The sequence below is a fragment of the Hypanus sabinus genome, chromosome 24 (assembly GCF_030144855.1).
Source record: "Hypanus sabinus isolate sHypSab1 chromosome 24, sHypSab1.hap1, whole genome shotgun sequence".
Lineage (NCBI taxonomy): Eukaryota > Metazoa > Chordata > Chondrichthyes > Myliobatiformes > Dasyatidae > Hypanus > Hypanus sabinus.
Window position 1 is genome coordinate 35,512,900 of NC_082729.1, and position 18,554 is coordinate 35,531,453.

Here is an 18,554-nt window from a genome sequence, read left to right on the forward strand (position 1 = left end):
GTCCCAGGGAGTGTGTCAGTATTTACAAAGGGTCCCGGGGAGTGTGTCGGTATTTACAAAGGGTCCCGGGGAGTGTGCCGGTATTTACAGGGGGTCCCGGGGAGCGTGTCAGTATTTACAGGGGTTCCCGGGGAGCGTGTCGGTATTTACAGGGATCCCGGGGAGTGTGTCGGTATTTACAGGGGTCCCGGGGAGTGTGTCAGTATTTACAGGGGGTCCCGGGGAGTGTGTCAGTATTTACAGGGGATCCCAGGGAGTGTGTCAGTATTTACAGGGATCCCGGGGAGTGTGTCAGTATTTACAGGGGATCCCGGGGAGTGTGTCAGTATTTACAGGGATCCCGGGGAGTGTGTCAGTATTTACAGGGGTCCCGGGGAGTGTGCCGGTATTTACAGGGGATCCCGGGGAGTGTGTCCGTATTTACAGGGGGTCCCGGGGAGTGTGTCAGTATTTACAGGGGGTCCCGGGGAGTGTGTATTTACAGGGGTCCCGGGGAGTGTGTCAGTATTTACAGGGGTCCCGGGGAGTGTGTCAGTATTTACAGGGGTCCCGGGGTGTGTGTCAGTATTTATAGGGGGTCCCGAGGAGTGTGTCAGTATTTACAGGGGTCCCGGGGAGTGTGTCAGTATTTATAGGGGGTCCCGGGGAGTGTGTCAGTATTTACAGGGGTCCCGGGGAATGTGTCAGTATTTACAGGGGGCCCCGGGGAGAGTGTCGGTATTTACAGGGGGTCCCGGGGACTGTGTGGGTATTTACAGGGGGTCCCGGGGACTGTGTGGGTATTTACAGGGGGTCCCGGGGAGCGTGTCGGTATTTACAGGGATCCCGGGGAGTGTGTCAGTATTTGCAGGGGTCCCGGGGAGTGTGTTGATATTTATAGAGGGTCCCGAGGTGTGTGTCAGTATTTACGGGGGGTCCCAGGGAGTGTGTCAGTATTTACAGGGGTCCCGGGGAGAGTGTCAGTATTTACAGGGGGGTCCCAGGGGAGTGCGTAGGTATTTACAGGGCTCCCGGGGAGTGTGTCCGTATTTACAGTGTGACCCAGGGAGTGTGTCGGTATTAATAGGGGGTCCCGGGGAGTGTGGTGATATTTATAGAGGGTCCCAAGGTGTGTGTCGGTATTTACAGGGGCTCCCGGGGAGTGTGTTGATATTTACAGGGGGTCCCAGGGAGTGTGTCAGTATTTACAGGGGGTCCCGGGGAGTGTGTCGATATTTACAGGGGGTCCCAGGGAGTGTGTCAGTATTTACAGGGGTCCCGGGGAGAGTGTCAGTGTTTACAGGGGGGTCCCAGGGGAGTGCGTAGGTATTTACAGGGGTCCCGGGGAGTGTGTCTGTATTTACAGGGGTCCCGGGGAGTGTGTCAGTATTTACGGGGGGTCCCAGGGAGTGTGTCAGTATTTACAGGGGTTCCGGGGAGTGTGTCAGTGTTTACAGGGGGGTCCCAGGGGAGTGCGTAGGTATTTACAGGGGGTCCCGGGGAGAGTGTCGGTATTTACAGTGTGTCCCAGGGATAGTGTCAGTGTTTACAGGGGGGTCCCAGGGGAGTGTGTAGGTATTTACAGGGGTCCCGGGGAGTGTGTCGGTATTTACAGGGGTCCCGGGGAGTGTGTCAGTATTTACGGGGGGTCCCAGGGAGTGTGTCAGTATTTACAGTGGTCCCGGGGAGTGTGTCAGTGTTTACAGGGGGGGGTCCCAGGGGAGTGCGTAGGTATTTACAGGGGGTCCCGGGGAGAGTGTCGGTATTTACAGTGTGTCCCAGGGAGAGTGTCAGTGTTTACAGGGGGGTCCCAGGGGAGTGTGTCAGTATTTACAGGGGTCCCGGGGTGTGTGTCAGTATTTACAGGGGTCCCGGGGAGTGTGTCAGTATTTACAGGGGTCCCGGGGTGTGTGTCAGTATTTACAGGGGTCCCGGGGAGTGTGTCAGTATTTACAGGGGTCCCAGGGAGTGTGTGGGTATTTACAGGGGGTCCCGGGGAGTGTGTCAGTATTTACAGGGGTCCCGGGGAGTGTGTCAGTGTTTACAGGGGGTCCCAGGGGAGTGCGTAGGTATTTACAGGGTCTCCCGGGGAGTGTGTCAGTACTTACGGGGGGTCCCGGGGAGTGTGTCAGTGTTTACAGGGGGGTCCCAGGGGAGTGTGTCGGTATTTACAGGGGGTCCCGGGGAGTGTGTCGGTATTTACAGGGGGTCCCGGGGAGTGTGTCGGTATTTACAGGGGGTCCCGGGGAGTGTGTCGGTATTTACAGGGGGTCCCGGGGAGTGTGTCGGTATTTACAGGGGGTCCCGGGGAGTGTGTCGGTATGTACATGGGGTCCCGGGAAGAGTGTCGGTATTTACAGGGGGTCCTGGGGAGTGTGTCGGTATTTACAGGGGTTCCCGGGGAGTGTGTCAGTATTTACAGGGGGTCCCGGGGAGTGTGTCTGTATTTACAGGGGGTCCCGGGGACTGTGTCAGTATTTGCAGGGGTCCCGGGGAGTGTGTTGATATTTACAGGGGGTCCCAGGGAGTGTGTCAGTATTTACAGGGGGTCCCGGGGAGTGTGTTGATATTTATAGAGGGTCCCGAGGTGTGTGTCGGTATTTACAGGGGTCCCGGGGAGAGTGTCGGTATTTACAGGGGTCCCGGGGAGTGTGTCAGTGTTTACAGGGGGGTCCCAGGGGAGTGCGTAGGTATTTACAGGGGGTCCCGGGGAGAGTGTCGGTATTTACAGTGTGTCCCAGGGAGAGTGTCAGTGTTTACAGGGGGGTCCCAGGGGAGTGTGTAGGTATTTACAGGGGTCCCGGGGAGTGTGTCGGTATTTACAGGGGTCCCGGGGAGTGTGTCAGTATTTACGGGGGGTCCCAGCAAGTGTGTCAGTATTTACAGGGGTCCCGGGGAGTGTGTCAGTGTTTACAGGGGGGGTCCCAGGGGAGTGCGTAGGTATTTACAGGGGGTCCCGGGGAGAGTGTCGGTATTTACAGTGTGTCCCAGGGAGAGTGTCAGTGTTTACAGGGGGGTCCCAGGGGAGTGTGTCAGTATTTACAGGGGTCCCGGGGTGTGTGTCAGTATTTACAGGGGTCCCGGGGAGTGTGTCAGTATTTACAGGGGTCCCGGGGTGTGTGTCAGTATTTACAGGGGTCCCGGGGAGTGTGTCAGTGTTTACAGGGGGGTCCCAGGGGAGTGCGTAGGTATTTACAGGGGCTCCCGGGGAGTGTGTCAGTATTTACGGGGGGTCCCGGGGAGTGTGTCAGTGTTTACAGGGGGGTCCCAGGGGAGTGTGTCGGTATTTACAGGGGGTCCCGGGGAGTGTGTCGGTATTTACAGGGGGTCCCGGGGAGTGTGTTGATATTTACAGGGGGTCCCAGGGAGTGTGTCAGTATTTACAGGGGGTCCCGGGGAGTGTGTCGATATTTACAGGGGGTCCCAGGGAGTGTGTCAGTATTTACAGGGGTCCCGGGGAGAGTGTCAGTGTTTACAGGGGGGGTCCCAGGGGAGTGCGTAGGTACTTACAGGGGTCCCGGGGAGTGTGTCGGTATTTACAGGGGTCCCGGGGAGTGTGTCAGTATTTACGGGGGGTCCCAGGGAGTGTGTCAGTATTTACAGGGGTCCCGGGGAGTGTGTCAGTGTTTACAGGGGGGTCCCAGGGGAGTGCGTAGGTATTTACAGGGGGTCCCGGGGAGAGTGTCGGTATTTACAGTGTGTCCCAGGGAGAGTGTCAGTATTTACAGGGGTCCCGGGGAGTGTGTCAGTGTTTACAGGGGGGTCCCAGGGGAGTGTGTAGGTATTTACAGGGGTCCCGGGGAGTGTGTCGGTATTTACAGGGGTCCCGGGGAGTGTGTCAGTATTTACGGGGGGTCCCAGGGAGTGTGTCAGTATTTACAGGAGTCCCGGGGAGTGTGTCAGTGTTTACAGGGGGGGTCCCAGGGGAGTGCGTAGGTATTTACAGGGGGTCCCGGGGAGAGTGTCGGTATTTACAGTGTGTCCCAGGGAGAGTGTCAGTGTTTACAGGGGGGTCCCAGGGGAGTGTGTCAGTATTTACAGGGGTCCCGGGGTGTGTGTCAGTATTTACAGGGGTCCCGGGGAGTGTGTCAGTATTTACAGGGGTCCCGGGGTGTGTGTCAGTATTTACAGGGGTCCCGGGGAGTGTGTCAGTATTTACAGGGGTCCCAGGGAGTGTGTGGGTATTTACAGGGGGTCCCGGGGAGTGTGTCAGTATTTACAGGGGTCCCGGGGAGTGTGTCAGTGTTTACAGGGGGGTCCCAGGGGAGTGCGTAGGTATTTACAGGGGCTCCCGGGGAGTGTGTCAGTATTTACGGGGGGTCCCGGGGAGTGTGTCAGTGTTTACAGGGGGGTCCCAGGGGAGTGTGTCGGTATTTACAGGGGGTCCCGGGGAGTGTGTCGGTATTTACAGGGGGTCCCGGGGAGTGTGTCGGTATTTACAGGGGGTCCCGGGGAGTGTGTCAGTATTTACAGGGGGCCCCGGGGAGAGTGTCGGTATGTACAGGGGGTCCCGGGAAGAGTGTCGGTATTTACAGGGGGTCCTGGGGAGTGTGTCGGTATTTACAGGGGTTCCCGGGGAGTGTGTCAGTATTTACAGGGGGTCCTGGGGAGTGTGTCTGTATTTACAGGGGGTCCCGGGGAGTGTGTCAGTATTTGCAGGGGTCCTGGGGAGTGTGTTGATATTTACAGGGGGTCCCAGGGAGTGTGTCAGTATTTACAGGGGGTCCCGGGGAGTGTGTTGATATTTATAGAGGGTCCCGAGGTGTGTGTCGGTATTTACAGGGGTCCCGGGGAGAGTGTCGGTATTTACAGGGGTCCCGGGGAGTGTGTCAGTGTTTACAGGGGGGTCCCAGGGGAGTGCGTAGGTATTTACAGGGGGTCCCGGGGAGAGTGTCGGTATTTACAGTGTGTCCCAGGGAGTGTGTCAGTGTTTACAGGGGGGTCCCAGGGGAATGTGTCAGTATTTACAGGGGTCCCGGGGTGTGTGTCGGTATTTACAGGGGTCCCGGGGAGTGTGTCAGTATTTACGGGGGGTCCCAGGGAGTGTGTCAGTATTTACAGGGGTCCCGGGGAGTGTGTCAGTGTTTACAGGGGGGTCCCAGGGGAGTGCATAGGTATTTACAGGGGGTCCCGGGGAGTGTGTCGGTATTTACAGGGGGTCCCGGGGAGTGTGTCGGTATTTACAGGGGGTCCCAGGGAGTGTGTCAGTATTTACAAAGGGTCCCGGGGAGTGTGTCGGTATTTACAGGGATCCCGGGGTGTGTGTCAGTATTTACAGGGGGTCCCGAGGAGTGTGTCAGTATTTACAGGGGGTCCCAGGGAGTGTGTCGGTATTTACAGGGGGTCCCGGGGAGTGTGTCGGTATTTACAGGGGGTCCCAGGGAGTGTGTCAGTATTTACAAAGGGTCCCGGGGAGTGTGTCGGTATTTACAAAGGGTCCCGGGGAGTGTGTCGGTATTTACAAAGGGTCCCGGGGAGCGTGTCGGTATTTACAGGGGGTCATGGGGAGTGTGTCGGTATTTACAAAGGGTCCCGGGGAGTGTGTCGGTATTTACAAAGGGTCCCGGGGAGTGTGTCGGTATTTACAGGGGGTCCCGGGGAGTGTGTCGGTATTTACAGGGGGTCCCAGGGAGTGTGTCAGTATTTACAAAGGGTCCCGGGGAGTGTGTCGGTATTTACAAAGGGTCCCGGGGAGTGTGCCGGTATTTACAGGGGGTCCCGGGGAGCGTGTCAGTATTTACAGGGTTTCCCGGGGAGCGTGTCGGTATTTACAGGGATCCCGGGGAGTGTGTCGGTATTTACAGGGGTCCCGGGGAGTGTGTCAGTATTTACAGGGGGTCCCGGGGAGTGTGTCAGTATTTACAGGGGATCCCGGGGAGTGTGTCAGTATTTACAGGGGGTCCCGGGGAGTGTGTCAGTATTTACAGGGGGTCCCAGGGAGTGTGTCAGTATTTACAGGGGGTCCCGGGGAGTGTGTCAGTATTTACAGGGGGTCCCAGGGAGTGTGTCAGTATTTACAGGGGATCCCGGGGAGTGTGTCAGTATTTACAGGGATCCCGGGGAGTGTGTCAGTATTTACAGGGGTCCCGGGGAGTGTGCCGGTATTTACAGGGGATCCCGGGGAGTGTGTCCGTATTTACAGGGGGTCCCGGGGAGTGTGTCAGAATTTACAGGGGGTCCCGGGGAGTGTGTCAGTATTTACAGGGGGTCCCGGGGAGTGTGTCAGTATTTACAGGGGTCCCGGGGAGTGTGTCAGTATTTACAGGGGTCCCGGGGTGTGTGTCAGTATTTATAGGGGGTCCCGAGGAGTGTGTCAGTATTTACAGGGGTCCCGGGGAGTGTGTCAGTATTTATAGGGGGTCCCGGGGAGTGTGTCAGTATTTACAGGGGTCCCGGGGAATGTGTCAGTATTTACAGGGGGCCCCTGGGAGAGTGTCGGTATTTACAGGGGGTCCCGGGGACTTTGTGGGTATTTACAGGGGGTCCCGGGGACTGTGTGGGTATTTACAGGGGGTCCCGGGGAGCGTGTCGGTATTTACAGGGATCCCGGGGAGTGTGTCAGTATTTGCAGGGGTCCCGGGGAGTGTGTTGATATTTATAGAGGGTCCCGAGGTGTGTGTCAGTATTTACGGGGGGTCCCAGGGAGTGTGTCAGTATTTACAGGGGTCCCGGGGAGAGCATCAGTATTTACAGGGGGGTCCCAGGGGAGTGCGTAGGTATTTACAGGGCTCCCGGGGAGTGTGTCCGTATTTACAGTGTGACCCAGGGAGTGTGTCGGTATTAATAGGGGGTCCCGGGGAGTGTGTTGATATTTATAGAGGGTCCCAAGGTGTGTGTCGGTATTTACAGGGGCTCCCGGGGAGTGTGTTGATATTTACAGGGGGTCCCAGGGAGTGTGTCAGTATTTACAGGGGGTCCCGGGGAGTGTGTCGATATTTACAGGGGGTCCCAGGGAGTGTGTCAGTATTTACAGGGGTCCCGGGGAGAGTGTCAGTGTTTACAGGGGGGGTCCCAGGGGAGTGCGTAGGTATTCACAGGGGTCCCGGGGAGTGTGTCGGTATTTACAGGGGTCCCGGGGAGTGTGTCAGTATTTACGGGGGGTCCCAGGGAGTGTGTCAGTATTTACAGGGGTCCCGGGGAGTGTGTCAGTGTTTACAGGGGGGTCCCAGGGGAGTGCGTAGGTATTTACAGGGGGTCCCGGGGAGAGTGTCGGTATTTACAGTGTGTCCCAGGGAGTGTGTCAGTATTTACAGGGGTCCCGGGGAGTGTGTCAGTGTTTACAGGGGGGTCCCAGGGGAGTGCATAGGTATTTACAGGGGGTCCCGGGGAGTGTGTCGGTATTTACAGGGGGTCCCGGGGAGTGTGTCGGTATTTACAGGGGGTCCCAGGGAGTGTGTCAGTATTTACAAAGGGTCCCGGGGAGTGTGTCGGTATTTACAGGGATCCCGGGGAGTGTGTCAGTATTTACAGGGGGTCCCGAGGAGTGTGTCAGTATTTACCGGGGGTCCCAGGGAGTGTGTCGGTATTTACAGGGGGTCCTGGGGAGTGTGTCGGTATTTACAGGGGGTCCCAGGGAGTGTGTCAGTATTTACAAAGGGTCCCGGGGAGTGTGTCAGTATTTACAAAGGGTCCCGGGGAGTGTGCCGGTATTTACAGGGGGTCCCGGGGAGTGTGTCAGTATTTACAGGGGTTCCCGGGGAGCGTGTCGGTATTTACAGGGGGTCATGGGGAGTGTGTCGGTATTTACAAAGGGTCCCGGGGAGTGTGTCGGTATTTACAAAGGGTCCCGGGGAGTGTGTCGGTATTTACAGGGGGTCCCGGGGAGTGTGTCGGTATTTACAGGGGGTCCCAGGGAGTGTGTCAGTATTTACAAAGGGTCCCGGGGAGTGTGTCGGTATTTACAAAGGGTCCCGGGGAGTGTGCCGGTATTTACAGGGGGTCCCGGGGAGCGTGTCGGTATTTACAGGGGTTCCCGGGGAGCGTGTCGGTATTTACAGGGATCCCGGGGAGTGTGTCGGTATTTACAGGGGTCCCGGGGAGTGTGTCAGTATTTACAGGGGGTCCCGGGGAGTGTGTCAGTATTTACAGGGGATCCCAGGGAGTGTGTCAGTATTTACAGGGATCCCGGGGAGTGTGTCAGTATTTACAGGGGATCCCGGGGAGTGTGTCAGTATTTACAGGGATCCCGGGGAGTGTGTCAGTATTTACAGGGGTCCCGGGGAGTGTGCCGGTATTTACAGGGGATCCCGGGGAGTGTGTCCGTATTTACAGGGGGTCCCGGGGAGTGTGTCAGTATTTACAGGGGGTCCCGGGGAGTGTGTATTTACAGGGGTCCCGGGGAGTGTGTCAGTATTTACAGGGGTCCCGGGGAGTGTGTCAGTATTTACAGGGGTCCCGGGGTGTGTGTCAGTATTTATAGGGGGTCCCGAGGAGTGTGTCAGTATTTACAGGTGTCCCGGGGAGTGTGTCAGTATTTATAGGGGGTCCCGGGGAGTGTGTCAGTATTTACAGGGGTCCCGGGGAATGTGTCAGTATTTACAGGGGGCCCCGGGGAGAGTGTCGGTATTTACAGGGGGTCCCGGGGACTGTGTGGGTATTTACAGGGGGTCCCGGGGACTGTGTGGGTATTTACAGGGGGTCCCGGGGAGCGTGTCGGTATTTACAGGGATCCCGGGGAGTGTGTCAGTATTTGCAGGGGTCCCGGGGAGTGTGTTGATATTTATAGAGGGTCCCGAGGTGTGTGTCAGTATTTACGGGGGGTCCCAGGGAGTGTGTCAGTATTTACAGGGGTCCCGGGGAGAGTGTCAGTATTTACAGGGGGGTCCCAGGGGAGTGCGTAGGTATTTACAGGGCTCCCGGGGAGTGTGTCCGTATTTACAGTGTGACCCAGGGAGTGTGTCGGTATTAATAGGGGGTCCCGGGGAGTGTGGTGATATTTATAGAGGGTCCCAAGGTGTGTGTCGGTATTTACAGGGGCTCCCGGGGAGTGTGTTGATATTTACAGGGGGTCCCAGGGAGTGTGTCAGTATTTACAGGGGTCCCGGGGAGAGTGTCAGTGTTTACAGGGGGGTCCCAGGGGAGTGCGTAGGTATTTACAGGGGTCCCGGGGAGTGTGTCTGTATTTACAGGGGTCCCGGGGAGTGTGTCAGTATTTACGGGGGGTCCCAGGGAGTGTGTCAGTATTTACAGGGGTTCCGGGGAGTGTGTCAGTGTTTACAGGGGGGTCCCAGGGGAGTGCGTAGGTATTTACAGGGGGTCCCGGGGAGAGTGTCGGTATTTACAGTGTGTCCCAGGGATAGTGTCAGTGTTTACAGGGGGGTCCCAGGGGAGTGTGTAGGTATTTACAGGGGTCCCGGGGAGTGTGTCGGTATTTACAGGGGTCCCGGGGAGTGTGTCAGTATTTACGGGGGGTCCCAGGGAGTGTGTCAGTATTTACAGTGGTCCCGGGGAGTGTGTCAGTGTTTACAGGGGGGGGTCCCAGGGGAGTGCGTAGGTATTTACAGGGGGTCCCGGGGAGAGTGTCGGTATTTACAGTGTGTCCCAGGGAGAGTGTCAGTGTTTACAGGGGGGTCCCAGGGGAGTGTGTCAGTATTTACAGGGGTCCCGGGGTGTGTGTCAGTATTTACAGGGGTCCCGGGGAGTGTGTCAGTATTTACAGGGGTCCCGGGGTGTGTGTCAGTATTTACAGGGGTCCCGGGGAGTGTGTCAGTATTTACAGGGGTCCCAGGGAGTGTGTGGGTATTTACAGGGGGTCCCGGGGAGTGTGTCAGTATTTACAGGGGTCCCGGGGAGTGTGTCAGTGTTTACAGGGGGTCCCAGGGGAGTGCGTAGGTATTTACAGGGGCTCCCGGGGAGTGTGTCAGTACTTACGGGGGGTCCCGGGGAGTGTGTCAGTGTTTACAGGGGGGTCCCAGGGGAGTGTGTCGGTATTTACAGGGGGTCCCGGGGAGTGTGTCGGTATTTACAGGGGGTCCCGGGGAGTGTGTCGGTATTTACAGGGGGTCCCGGGGAGTGTGTCGGTATTTACAGGGGGTCCCGGGGAGTGTGTCGGTATTTACAGGGGGTCCCGGGGAGTGTGTCGGTATGTACATGGGGTCCCGGGAAGAGTGTCGGTATTTACAGGGGGTCCTGGGGAGTGTGTCGGTATTTACAGGGGTTCCCGGGGAGTGTGTCAGTATTTACAGGGGGTCCCGGGGAGTGTGTCTGTATTTACAGGGGGTCCCGGGGACTGTGTCAGTATTTGCAGGGGTCCCGGGGAGTGTGTTGATATTTACAGGGGGTCCCAGGGAGTGTGTCAGTATTTACAGGGGGTCCCGGGGAGTGTGTTGATATTTATAGAGGGTCCCGAGGTGTGTGTCGGTATTTACAGGGGTCCCGGGGAGAGTGTCGGTATTTACAGGGGTCCCGGGGAGTGTGTCAGTGTTTACAGGGGGGTCCCAGGGGAGTGCGTAGGTATTTACAGGGGGTCCCGGGGAGAGTGTCGGTATTTACAGTGTGTCCCAGGGAGAGTGTCAGTGTTTACAGGGGGGTCCCAGGGGAGTGTGTAGGTATTTACAGGGGTCCCGGGGAGTGTGTCGGTATTTACAGGGGTCCCGGGGAGTGTGTCAGTATTTACGGGGGGTCCCAGGGAGTGTGTCAGTATTTACAGGGGTCCCGGGGAGTGTGTCAGTGTTTACAGGGGGGGTCCCAGGGGAGTGCGTAGGTATTTACAGGGGGTCCCGGGGAGAGTGTCGGTATTTACAGTGTGTCCCAGGGAGAGTGTCAGTGTTTACAGGGGGGTCCCAGGGGAGTGTGTCAGTATTTACAGGGGTCCCGGGGTGTGTGTCAGTATTTACAGGGGTCCCGGGGAGTGTGTCAGTATTTACAGGGGTCCCGGGGTGTGTGTCAGTATTTACAGGGGTCCCGGGGAGTGTGTCAGTGTTTACAGGGGGGTCCCAGGGGAGTGCGTAGGTATTTACAGGGGCTCCCGGGGAGTGTGTCAGTATTTACGGGGGGTCCCGGGGAGTGTGTCAGTGTTTACAGGGGGGTCCCAGGGGAGTGTGTCGGTATTTACAGGGGGTCCCGGGGAGTGTGTCGGTATTTACAGGGGGTCCCGGGGAGTGTGTCGGTATTTACAGGGGGTCCCAGGGAGTGTGTCAGTATTTACAGGGGGCCCCGGGGAGAGTGTCGGTATGTACAGGGGGTCCCGGGAAGAGTGTCGGTATTTACAGGGGGTCCTGGGGAGTGTGTCGGTATTTACAGGGGTTCCCGGGGAGTGTGTCAGTATTTACAGGGGGTCCTGGGGAGTGTGTCTGTATTTACAGGGGGTCCCGGGGAGTGTGTTGATATTTACAGGGGGTCCCAGGGAGTGTGTCAGTATTTACAGGGGGTCCCGGGGAGTGTGTTGATATTTATAGAGGGTCCCGAGGTGTGTGTCGGTATTTACAGGGGTCCCGGGGAGAGTGTCGGTATTTACAGGGGTCCCGGGGAGTGTGTCAGTGTTTACAGGGGGGTCCCAGGGTAGTGCGTAGGTATTTACAGGGGGTCCCGGGGAGAGTGTCGGTATTTACAGTGTGTCCCAGGGAGTGTGTCAGTGTTTACAGGGGGGTCCCAGGGGAATGTGTCAGTATTTACAGGGGTCCCGGGGTGTGTGTCGGTATTTACAGGGGTCCCGGGGAGTGTGTCAGTATTTACGGGGGGTCCCAGGGAGTGTGTCAGTATTTACAGGGGTCCCGGGGAGTGTGTCAGTGTTTACAGGGGGGTCCCAGGGGAGTGCATAGGTATTTACAGGGGGTCCCGGGGAGTGTGTCGGTATTTACAGGGGGTCCCGGGGAGTGTGTCGGTATTTACAGGGGGTCCCAGGGAGTGTGTCAGTATTTACAGGGGGCCCCGGGGAGAGTGTCGGTATTTACAGGGGGTCCCGGGAAGAGTGTCGGTATTTACAGGGGGTCCTGTGGAGTGTGTCGGTATTTACAGGGGTTCCCGGGGAGTGTGTCAGTATTTACAGGGGGTCCCGGGGAGTGTGTCTGTATTTACAGGGCGTCCCGGGGAGTGTGTCAGTATTTGCAGGGGTCCCGGGGAGTGTGTTGATATTTACAGGGGGTCCCAGGGAGTGTGTCAGTATCTACAGGGGGTCCCGGGGAGTGTGTCGATATTTACAGGGGGTCCCAGGGAGTGTGTCAGTATTTACAGGGGTCCCGGGGAGAGTGTCAGTGTTTACAGGGGGGTCCCAGGGGAGTGCGTAGGTATTTACAGGGGCTCCCGGGGAGTGTGTCAGTATTTACGGGGGGTCCCAGGGAGTGTGTCAGTATTTACAGGGGTCCCGGGGAGTGTGTCAGTGTTTACAGGGGGGTCCCAGGGGAGTGCGTAGGTATTTACAGGGGTCCCGGGGAGTGTGTCGATATTTACAGTGTGTCCCCGGGAGTGTGTCGGTATTAATAGGGGGTCCCCGGGAGTGTGTTCATATTTATAGAGGGTCCCGAGGTGTGTGTCGGTATTTACAGGGGTCCCGGGGAGAGTGTCAGTGTTTACAGGGGGGTCCCGGGGAGTGCGTAGGTATTTACAGGGGCTCCCGGGGAGTGTGTCAGTATTTACGGGGGGTCCCAGGGAGTGTGTCAGTATTTACAGGGGTCCCGGGGAGTGTGTCTGTATTTACAGGGGGTCCTGGGGAGTGTGTCGGTATTAATAGGGGGTCCCGGGGAGTGTGTTGATATTTATAGAGGGTCCCGAGGTGTGTGTCAGTTGTACCAGGATCTCCGGAGTCTCAGGAATGTTGATAAAATCTAGCGGACTGTAAGGATGTCCAGATTGAGAGGCCTCGATGTTTACAGCTTTGCTCCAGAACAGAAACCTCGGTTTTGGATACGTGACCCATGTTAGTCTCTCTCTGCCCCTTTCCCAGCCATACCTAGTGAGACGGTCAGCCCTCCATCAAGGCTGAGGTGTGCTGCCCGACAGCTGAATGTGTCCCCGTCCTTTGGCTCAATGTCAATGTACTTGTAGACGTTGAAGGTCCAGTCTGACTCCACCACCAGCGGGGACGATCGGACAGGCCCGGTGAACGGCTGCCCGTTGATGAGGAAGCTGAGCTCGATCTCGAAAGGGTGTTCGAGCTCCCCGGAGCATAGTCGTCTTCCGTGTAGATGTGGACGGTGGGTTTCTCTGGAACACGGAGCAAAGGTCACTGCTAATGGGTCAAAGGTCACTGGTCTCTTCTGAGCGCAAACGAATTTGTCTGCAAAGTTCAGGGGAAGGGATATGGAAAGATGAGACAGATGGAGAATAATGTGGGTTTCCTCACTTTCGGAGGAACTGTGCAGTCGGGCAGTGGGTAGAGCAGCTGCCTCATAACCCTGGAGATTCAGGTTCAGTCCTGGCCTCTGGTATTGTGTGTCTGTCTGTCTGAATTTACACCTTCTTGTGAACGCACTAGTCTCTCACTCCCACCCCGAACGTGGGGCGATCTTATGGAGCTGTACAAGATCCTGAGGAATGCACATGCACTTTTCCCCCGGGGTTTGGGGAGTCAATGGGGTATCAGTTTGTGGTGAGAAGTGAGAAGTTAAACAGGAACTTGAGAGACAACTTTTTCACCCATGTATGTGTCCGTGTCTGCGAAGAGCTGCCGAAGGCAGAGACCGAGACAGGAAAGAGAGTTGATAGGAAAGTTTCAGAGGAGAGGGTCCCAGCCTCTGTCATCCCATGGACCAATGGCATGAAGCAAGTGGTCCGCGGACGCCAGGTGGGGAACCCCTGGTGCTGAGGCAGATGGGCCAAACACGGGCAAGTGACAGCAGCTTAACTGGGCATCTTGGTTGGCAGAAATGAGTCGGGTCGAAGACACGGGACAGACTGCGGGTGTTGGAAATGCAAAATATTCAGTCTGACAGGCAGCATCTATGGAGGGAAATGAGCAGACGTCGTTTTGGAACGAGACCTTTCAATCAGGAGACGGGCTGAAAGGTTTGAAATGGACATTGCTTTCCTTGTCGGCAAGTATCAGACAGAGTTAGTAGGCAGGCTGATGGGGCCAACAGCCTCCTTCCGGGAGTTTACTTACTGTGGCCAATGGTGGCGTTGTCTGTGCGCCTTATTAATTCAGCCTGGGTGCCTCTGAGGTGGGTCTGGAAGCCATTAACCCTCTCCCGGTAGTAGCTCACCCCCGCCTCGCCGAGCTCGGCTCTCCCATCCGTCTCCTGCCCGTTGATAATGAAGGTCTGCGCCTCGTAACGGTAGATGAAAAAGGGAACGGAATTGACGCTGAAGACATCCAGCGTCTTCTCCGAGTCCGAGGAATCCCGGCTGTAGAACAGATGCTCAGTCACAGACCCGAAATCTACAGACAGAATGACCAGAATGTTACAGCGTGTACAGGCCCCCTGGCCGATCGTGTTGACGTCCAGAAGTCGGGACCCCTCCCCCACCCATGCCTGAAGCCTTGGATCTGCGTCTCCCTTCGGGAGGTTGGTGGCCTGATGTCTGCAAGTCCAAAGGAGGCTTCCATTCTCTCCAGAGCCGCTAAACGTTGTGGGCACACGAAGCTGGCGTCGGAACGTGCAGCGACATTTGCGGGCTGCCCCCAGCACACCCTTAAGTTGCGCCGCCTGTTAACGCATCTCGATACACCCTTATTAAATATACACAGACATTTATTGAAAGGTAAATTAATGTGAATCAGAAGTCTGCGCCCCACATTGTTGGGGGTCGCGGTTCCATGCAAACCAGGCTGGAGAAGGGTCGGACATCACCCCTTCCGAAGACACGAGTTTCAGAACCAGATTCAGGTTTGTCGTCTCGAGTATTAAGAAACTTGAAAGAAGAGCAGCGGCTCGGGTTGGCTGCTTGTTTGCGCCAAGCCTGGAGGGTTGGTCGCAATCGTTTCGCCACCAGTCCAAGACTCTATTGAACTGGAGGCGGTGAGCGATCCGCTACATTTGCGGGATCGCGTCCGAGGGCCGAGAGGCGGACACCCAAGGAACCAGCGCTCACCATCTCGGATTGCAAGACCCTGCAGCGGATAGTGAGGTCAGCTGAGAAGATCATCGGGGTCTCTCTTCCTGCCATCACAGACATTTACACCACACGCTGCATCCGCAAAGGAAACAACATTATGAAAGAGCCCACACACCCATCATACAAACTGTTCTCCCTCCTGCCGTCTGGGAAAAGGCTCCAAAGCATTCGGGCTCTCACGACCAGACTATGTAACAGTTTCTTCCCCCAAGCTATCAGACTCCTCAATACCCAGAGCCTGGACTGACACCTTACTGCCCTATTGTCCTGTTTATTATTTATTGTAATGCCTGCACTGTTTTTGTGCACTTTATGCAGTCCAGGGTAGGTCTGTAGTCTAGTGTAGCTTTCTCTGTGTTGTTTTTTACGTAGTTCAGTGTAGTTTTTTTGTACTGTGTCATGTAACACCAGGGTCCTGAAAAACGTCGTCTCAGTTTTACTATGTACTGTACCCCCAGTTATGGTCGAAATGACAATAAAAGTGATTTGACTTGACTTGACAATGATCGGTAACCAGGGACCTCAGCTATCCGATAGGCTGGGACCGTGCGACGGCCAACCAATCAGAACGAACGGGACCGACGTGGCCGCGAAAACTCCACAGGAACAGCACCCAATTGCGCACTGATGATGGCACCTGCGCTGGGAGGGCAGGTTGCAAACGATACGTCGTGAAATGTGTTTATTTTGTGGCAGCAGTACAGATCAAGCAGAACAAATTAAAGTTTAGTTCAATTCGTCACATAAGGTCGAAACATACGGCGAAACGCGTCAATGATCAACACAGTCCAACATTGTGTGTCCCACATCTCACTAAGCCTAATCCGTATGGCTTAGGAATGTGTCGGAGGAAACCCACGCAGTCACGAGGAGAACGTACACGCACCTCTGAATTGAAGAGCAGGGAGGTTATGCTGCAACTGTACAGGGAACTGGCGAGGCCGGACCTGGAGTACTGCGTGCAGTTCTAGTCTCCTTACTTGAAGGTGGATATACTGGCTTTGGAGGCGGTTCACCAGGTTGATTCCAGAGATGAGGGGGTTAGACTATGGGGAGAGATTGAGTTGCCCGGGGCTGCACTCGGTGGGATTCAGAAGAATGAAAGGAGATCTTACAGAAACATATAAAGTTATGAAAGATACAGTAGAGACAGGAAAGTTGTTTCCACTGGTCAAGATTCAGGGGAGAAGATTTAGGACGGAGGTGAGGAGAAACTGCTTTTCCCAGAGAGTGGTGAATTTCTAGAATTCCCTGCCCAATGAAGCAGTGGCGGCTACCTCAGTAAATATATTTAAGACAAGGTTGGATAGATTTTTGCGTAGTAGGGGAGTTACGGGTTGTGGGGAAAAGGCAGGTAGGAGGTGATGAGTCCATGGTCAGATCAGCCATGACCTTACTGAACGGCGGTGCAGGGTCGACGGGCCAGATGGCCACTTCTGATGCTATTTCTCATGTCCTAGCAGACACTTGCCGGTATTTGAAAGCGGTTTGCTGGCGTTGTAAAGCGTTACGCGGAACGCTACGCAATGATTAGGCAAGGGTTAAACCGGGGTCGCTGGGTCTATTCTACGCTCTATCTCAATCAATCAATGGCTGAGTAAATAAACAACGAACCCCGGCTGCCAAACTCCCTGGCTGCGTAAGTTGTAGGGAATGCACACTCCAGTCCCGCCAAACGCGCGAGATCGAGCTGCTCTCCCATCCAAAACCCCGGTTTGAGCGGGTGCTGTGTAATTTGCTGCCCTGTTACAACTCCGTCCGAGGAAGCGACAGGCAGCACACTGCATACGATTAAAGGAATCGTATTTATGAATCTTAACTAAAGCATTAGTAAAACAAATCAAAAAGGGCCCGTTATGATTGAGCAGTTGGAGCACAATTCACCGATCCCCAGTCGGTCTCGCCGCCCTGCTCACGATCTCCCCACGGGGTCGAACCCTACCCTGTCCAGCATCTTCGCTTTCCTCTCCCGCCGAACAAAGCACAACTCGCATTCCAATGCACTCGCCATCTCTCACCACAACCCAAACATAGCTTCAACAGAAAGACCATTACATTGTGAAGAACCCCACCCACCCCTCATACAATCTCTTCTCCCTCCTGCCATTGGGGAAAAGGCTCCGAAGCATTCGGGCTCTCCCGACCAGACTATGTAACAGTTTCTTCCCCCAAGCTATCAGACTCCTCAAAACCCAGAGCCTGGACTGACACCTTACTGCCCTACTGTCCTGTTTATTATTCATTGTAATGTCTGCACTGTTCTGTGTACTTTATGCAGTCCTGGGTAGGTCTGTAGTCTAGTGTAGCTTTCTCTGTGTTGTCTTTTACGTAGTTCAGTCTAGTTTGTTTGTACTGTGTCATGTAACACCATGGTCCTGAAAAACGTTGTCTAATTTTTACTGCGCACTGTACATAGCAGTTATGGTCGAAATGACAATAAAAGTGACTTGACTTAGTTAGCAGGGAAACCTTTCCCAGGGAGTTACAGACATGTGTATCTATGTACAAATGGTGGAGTTGAATGGCCCGATTGTTCTCCCGTATCTTAACCTCCTATGACCAACTCCCCACCCACAACACCAAGAGGACGCAAGGGCCCCGGACGAAGTGCTTACCAATCTCCGCTCCTGTTGCTGCGAGAGATAACAGCGCCATTAAGAAACCGACGGGGCCCATTTCGGTGGATGACTCCGCTCTCTCTCTCTCTCTCTCTCTCCCTCTGGACGCACTGAAATTTGGAAACAGGGGCGTCGTGCAGACGAGTGCCGCCGGGTCTCCGGAGGTTGCGGACTGCAACAAAACCCCAGGGGGATTTCACCATCTGCGCTCATTGGGCTTCGGTGACGGGCTCCTGGAAGCATCGAGTTCAGCAGGAGAAACCAGTTCGACAGGAAACGGGAAGCTCGACAGAACGCTGAGGGGAAATTTGAAGTCTGGATATCCACTCACTGCTCGCCCTGACATGAGTCAAGTACTGAACCAGAATGTTTTTGTTCTATATTTATCATGTATTGCATTGAACTGTTGATGCAAAGTAACCAAATTTCACAACACATGCCGTCGATGATAAACCTGATTTGTTTTTTTAATTATTCTTGAACTTTTATTGAACACAAACAGAAACACTAAACATATGCTAACAAAGCCAGGGAGTCACACATAAGCAGCAACAGATATATAACTATTAACTTTAAATATACAAATAAAAAAGAAAATCCACTCTAAATACTTTTGGGCGGAAGGAACTATATCTAGAAGAAGTCACAAAACAAAAACATTTAGATAAGTAACCCGAAACATTGACAACTTTATACAGTCTTTACAGCTTTCTGGTTATGGGAAGTTTTCAGAGTATTAACTTACACTTTGAATTCTGAGTAAAAAATATAAATGAAGGTTTCTTATTGCTGTATTTGCATTTATGGATATAAAATTTGCTGTAAATTAACCAAAGATTTATGATTTTAAAAAATGATCCCTATGAGATTTGGTATTATTAAACCCAAATAAATCATTTTCAAAACAAAAAGTGAAGTCCACATTAATATATTGATCTATAAACTGACAACCCAGAATGTTTTAAC